Source organism: Oryzias latipes, chromosome 20 (genome assembly GCF_053564925.1).
Source record: "Oryzias latipes strain Hd-rR chromosome 20, Olatipes_Hd-rR_3.1".
NCBI lineage: Eukaryota > Metazoa > Chordata > Actinopteri > Beloniformes > Adrianichthyidae > Oryzias > Oryzias latipes.
The window spans coordinates 19,997,877-20,004,466 of NC_136256.1; the positions used below are offsets into that span (position 1 = coordinate 19,997,877).

Genomic DNA, 6,590 nt, shown 5'->3' on the forward strand with positions numbered 1-6,590 from the left:
GAAGGCACTTTGAATGAAACGGAAGGCAGATGATTTCTCGTGCTCTGATTGGACGAGAGGCCGCCACCTCCCATTTTGAACACTAAACCCTATCACTTGTACTGACTCATAACTATTAAGGTTACACAACTTAAATGTCATTTTGTAGTTGATTCAACTATAAAGTATTAAGCTCTATCAAGATTTTTTCAAATTTAACTTAACAGTGCTAAATATTTTAAAGCTTATTTGTATCTGGCACTCAAAAATTTTAAGATCCGTGAAGTAGCGTCATGACGTCATCACGTACTGGTGGGAGGGTCTTTCGTTTTCTCTACGTTAGCTCAGGTGGCCATGTTGGATTTGCCGAATGCGAGTATGCGACGTTTGAAATTGAAAGTCGAGCATTTTATTATTCTGCAAAGCGTTGCGATTTCGTCCCGCTTCAAGACGCCCCAACCTCGGTTTTTTTTTTTCATCCGCCTCATCGCTGATGGTGCCGTCTTGTCTTCAGCCCTGATTTAATTTGGTAAGTATCGTTCATGGTTTATGAATGAATGCTTTAAAAATGCTCTTATACTACCGTAAATGTGGTTTACTGTTCTTTAAACATATGTGTGTTATGATTGTTTTAGAGATTAATGTGGAAATGTATACAGGATTAGTTTGTCATAGCAGACGTATGGCGAGCCAAACCCAAAATGCATTTCTGCCCGTAAGTTACGACAGTGATGAGGGTTTTTTTTTTCAGAGGTAGAAATGATCTGTTATGCTGCAATCACACTAAACATGATCCGCGTGTGAAATTCGCGTTGGAGGCCTCTGTCTGTGGCTAAAGTTTGCTGCTGGACATTTGTCCAAAAATGTCACTCAAAGCCTCTAACGGTTGTGTGGGAGGAGCTACCGCCAACAGTTTTAAGCCTGGTTGCTACATGGAAGCATTGGGTTTTGAATGCAGCTTTAAGCTTTTATAAATCACTGATCTCCGTTATAAAAAAGGTTTTTGTAAAAATAAATTAATCAACGTGCTCGTGTTGTGTTCAGGTACCGAACTACAGAGTGTTCAGTGTTTCACCTCCAGATAGACGCCAAGGCCAGCGAGGTAACTTGTCTCAGTTATTTGTCTAGAGCTATTTTAAAAAAAACAAAAAATGCAATAGGTTGTGTAGTGCAATAAATGTTTTTTGATCAGAATATAATTGAAACATTTTTTAACATTGAAAAATCTCTCTTGGACTTTTTCAGATACTGAACTTCAGAAAGTTCACCAGAAAGTCACCATTTCACCAGAAAAGACCTGTCAGTGGGTGAGTTTTATACTTATTTAATACATTCATCCTGAACTATTACCATTATTAGATTTATACGGCAGCATGGAAACATTTATGCACATTTTAACTAGCCAAAGGTCTAAATAGAGCTGAAATTATTTACAATTTAACTAAACATATTTAGATTGCAGGCTGAAGGTGGCACAATGGAATGGAGGTGCAAGTTGTGTTCTGTTACTTTGGCACTATGCAGTACTACATATAATACTGCAGTACTACATAGCCAATATTCCAAAGTGTTTCCACTGCCATGTATGTGGAGACACTTTGGAATATTGTCATGTCTTTATGACAGTATATTACAATAATAAAATGATGTTGCATTAGCACCATTCCATCATTTGAAACCATGAAAACTCATCTGTCAAGATCTGAAATGGATTTATGTAGAGTAGATGCAGTCAGAGGAAATTGTGCAGTTTTTACATGTTTGTGTAACTTAAAGCTGCCCTTTTCTGAGACTAAGTCCACCAAAACAGACAGGAACTGGCCAGCTTGGTTAGGATTTATGACCTCCAGGTGAATTTCTAATGTGCATAATTCAAAAACGGATAACAAATCATTTGTAAACAGCTGTAAGAAGCCACGGTGTAACTTGCCTTAAAAATGACTTTGGGTCTTTGACCTGAAGTGGATCATGACATAAACACTGTATTGTCCTCTTACTAGAAATAGACATCTAGAAAAGGTATCATTTTATTATTTCTTAAAGTTCCTTAAATAAATATTGGAAGTGTTTGCTCTGCATTTGCTTCAAAGGTAATGGATATTTCTTTTTATTCTTTTAGGACCAGCGTGACGTGAACATGAGACGGGCACTTGTCCTCCTTGCACTTCCTGTTTATCTGCATGAAGATGCCTCCAACTTCTTCAAGACCTGTACAGTAAGTGCACACGACTCCCTGTCAATGGTTTTCACTAATCCTTTAATATTGATTGAGATTTTATTGAGTGACATAATAAATAGGGCAATTGTTTGTAGTTTGTAAACTGAGTGATATTTTTAAATGGTTTTAAAACTGAGACGGAAGATGAAAGGCGAACATCAGGGACTCCTGATTGGAAGGAGTGGAGTTTCGTTTACCTTTTCTGCTCCTGATCCATCATTATTTGAATAAAGAAAAATGAAGCTTTAGTCTTAAATTATTTTATAAATGTCCTCCTTCAGAAAAATGCTAAAGAACTTTTTAAAAACACAATTTTAATTGGAGTTGGTCCTTAAAACATCATAGCCAGTTGATTAAAAGCTAACAGAATGTTAGCATGAAAAGATTCCTATTGACAGATGGCAGGAATGTCAGTTTTGGACATTAGTGTGATGAATATCTTTGAGGGTCTGAACTCATCTGTGTTTTTTGTTTTGTATTTTCCAGAATACCAGACCTCACAGACACTGCTGTGGGTATCTTCTCAGTTGTCGTGGTGACGCTCCGGATGCTGCCGTCAGTGGTCCCACACATCTGGCTGACTAATCTCTTCTAACTCTTCGGGGACATCTATGCTCTGGACCTACAGCACCCCAAAAAACTTGAACTTGCCTTCATATTTATTCAGAATGCTGTCTTGAGCCTTGAGGACAGCAAACCACTGAAAGGACATTTATTGACGCTGAAGAATGTTTCGTTGAGTGAGTCTTCCAGAATGGACTATTTGTTGGTTTAAGTGTTATGTAACTAATGTGTTTTGTTGTGATCATTTGCTTTTTCTGCCGTAAAATACAAAACCAACTCTTTTTGTCAATATGTTGTGTGGCACTCTTATAATGCAGTTTTATTGCACTTATTGTTTCTTCATCCTCTTGATATTTGTGCTTTTTTTTAAAGAGCAATTAAAAAAAGTGTATTAAGCAATCACTATTGTGTGGCCTTCACGTTTGTTGGTTTTTATCAATGTTAGCCTTTAAAATGTAGTGGGGCAGTATCAATTTCTCTGTTTAGAATACATTTTAAGCTGAAGAATTTTAAATATTTTCAATGCTACACATTTAATGAGTCAAAGAATTTATAAAGCATTTGAGTGAATTTTACATATTTTATGAGTTGAGTAATATAAAAATATAGTTAGTTAAAGCGTTTTTTAGTTGGAAAATATTAAAAACTTTAAATAATCTCTCTTTTATAAGTTGAGGAATCTTAATATTTTTTATATGAAATAATACAAATGTAAGCCAACTGACAATATGAATTTTAATAAATGTTAACTTAAAAGTTTTAATAATATAACTTAACTGTTGCGTAATCTGTTACAAAATAATTTTTAAGTTCAGTCAACTCGCTAGGGATTACAGTGCAGACGCTAACATGAACCAGCAAGAAATCCCAAATTAACAGACTTGTGGTGTGGAAAGGTATGTTTTTCAGCTAGCAGGAATAATCAAAGTATCCGTTCTCTGTTTCAAAATGAGATTGCCACAAAACCGTATGTTATCTCATACTGGAACAGCTTTGGATGTAGAATTCAGTGGGAAAAGGTTTGGACCCTGCCACAAAAGTATTTCATCACCAATAAAATCAGAGAAATTTCTTTCAAAATTCTTCACAAATTTTATCCAGTGAAACATTTCTTTACTAAGTTTAAAAAAGATCTGGACATAAACTGTTCATTCTGTCATTCCTCACCAGAAACTGTGCCTCATCTTTTTTGGTTTTGCTCTTTCACTCAACTATTTTGGAAAGATGTGATACATTTTATAAGAACTCATCTATGTGAAGATTATAGATTATTTTACGAGCATATTATTTTTGGATATTTTACACAAGAAAGACTTAATGCAGAAAAAATATATGTAGTTAATTTACTTATAATTATGGCTAAATACTTTATACACAAGTGTAAATATGCCAACAAAAAAACCGTGTTTTATGTTTTTCAGAAAGAAATGGTTTTGTATGTGAACAGTATTAAATCTTCCACTAACAAAAAAGCTGTCAGAACAGTTGAAACATGGTCTCTCCTGAAACTTTAACAGATTCCTTTGCCTTATTATTTTTGTTTTCTTTTTGCATAACCTGTTTTACATGGTTATCATTATGTTTTTTTGTTCATTCTCATGGCGAACGTGAAGATTGTATTTTGCACACAGTGGAGTTTTGTGTTTGGTATTTTGTATGTGCAAGATATTGTTAATAAAGTTTATTTTTTTTAAAAAAACGAACCGGCAAGAAGTAGCCACGGGGGTCCTGCAGCCATCGGAACCTTAACAAATATTTCATCTCCACCTCACCGTTGCCTTTTTTAAGAAATGACAGCTGGTTTTCCCACATTTATATGTAGTTATGGATCGAAAACAAGAGGAATTTGTTTTAATGTAAATGCGTGTTCCAGCGTCTACAGGAAGTGTCGCCCATAATTCACGCAAAGGCTCATGGGGGCTAGGAATAAGGTGGATACGGATTTTCTGTTTCGGTGGCACTTCTATTACCATTATTGGTATTTGAGACATTCCTTTGTGTCTCTAGAGATGCAGACAGATTTGTGACCACTTGAGGTGAAGATAAAATATTTCTTAAGGTTCCGATGGCCTTCTTATTGGTTCGTGTTAGCGTCTGTTCAAAATGGGAGGTGGCGGCCTCTCGTCCAATCAGAGCACGAGAAATCATCTGCCTTCCGTTTCATTCAAAGTGCCTTCCTTTTCATTCAAAGTGCCTTCCTTTTCATGCAAAGTAACTTCCGTTTCATGCATACTCCTCTCTCACACACACATATAAACTCTTCCTCACACGTTCATATATACTTGTCTTTCACATACATACATTCTTTTTTAAGAGCGACAATGAGAGTGAGAATGTATGTATGTGTAAAGTAATATATATGCATGCGAGAGAGAGAATATATGGATGTGCAAGTGAGAATATATGAATGCGTAAGAGAATATATATGCATGCGAGGGAGAGAATATATGGATGTGCAAGAGAGTATATATGACTGTGAGAGCAAGAATGTATGAATGTGAGAGAGAGAATATATGGATGCGTAAGAGAATATATGTATGCGAAAGAGAGTATATATGACTGTGAGAGCAAGAATGTATGAATGTGAATGGTTCAGAATAAATAATGTCTTATACGGCCCCTCATACAAAGACACTGTCCCTTCTACGCTTGCACTTCTGCAGTGCTATTAGAAGCAGCTGATCAGCAGACTTAAAAGGGCTAGAGGGAACAGGAGGCTACTGCAGCTCAGAGAAATAGACAGGTGAATCTTGAAATGGATTTTAAAATAAATGGGCAGCCAGGGTAATAAAAATAAAATAGAAGAAGTATGATCACATTTCTGCATTTTAGCTATATAAGGCCTATAATCCACTGACCATACACCAGTTTTGCTTGTCCTTTTTCAGTGTTACAGATTTAGAAATGTTTTTATTCGGGTATTTATATTTTATCTGTTTGTTCTTTTTCCTCATAGATAGCCAGAAAGAAAGACAGGCAAAAGAGGATTTGTTGTCCATTTTCTTCAACTGCACACAAAACCCTTCTTATAAGATCAGTATTTTAGGCTGGTTCTTTTCCTTTCCTGACATTGTTTAAGAATCTGTGCTCTCTAAAGAGCAAAATTTCAGTTGCAGAAGTAAAAGCAACTGGCTAAATTCATGTATGCCATCCCACCGTGATTATAATGTCTAAATTGAGATTGTTGGAAGAAAATAAATTAATTCTCCATACAAACTGATTTGTATGTACTCCTCTTCAACCCTAATGTTTGAACCCCAGACGACTCTGCAGCAGAGTACAGTCAGAGTGGTAGGAGGCTGGCAACCCAGAGCGCCAAAGTCTTATGAGAGCAGATGGACCGCAGCGCCCTAGTAACTCATCAGACTAAATGTGACTCATGACGTCTGCTTTTAACTTGTGGCATCTGCTTCAAAGTCTGTACTGTTCCAAGTTTGGAGGGCAGAGAACACAGACGTTGGGGGGCAGTGGCTAAATGAGGAAGTTCAACATTTGTCTTTTCTAAGCACAACTTCCAAAAGAAGTTGAATCTCATGCACTTTGTCTGGCAAAATGAGGACGGTTGTCTAGGTGGGCTTTATTGTAATGGGATTGTGTGCATTCATTTGCAAGTATAACAGAAATGGTATATTTTAAAAAGTAAGAACCACCAGGTACTAGTTGGAACAGTTTTTTTTTTTTTTTTCGTTGAAAGATGGAAAAAAAAGGCTTCACATGTGTGCCTTATTTACAGGGCCTATACCATGCTATTCTTAAGCCTTTTATAATAAACCATCTCCATGAATGCAATAATATATTACCTTTGGCACAAAAAACAACTTTTTATGTT

At 36.1% G+C, this 6,590-nt stretch overlaps 1 long non-coding RNA gene across 1 annotated transcript; it reads left to right on the top strand.

Moving 5' to 3' along the window:
- The first annotated feature begins 350 nt into the window (after positions 1-350).
- Positions 351-3,163, top strand: LOC144988480 (uncharacterized). The gene is made up of 5 exons (XR_013652411.1): positions 351-508; positions 1,024-1,081; positions 1,225-1,286; positions 2,099-2,194; positions 2,684-3,163. It is a non-coding gene; the product is annotated as an uncharacterized LOC144988480 (long non-coding RNA).
- The last annotated feature ends 3,427 nt before the right edge of the window (positions 3,164-6,590 follow it).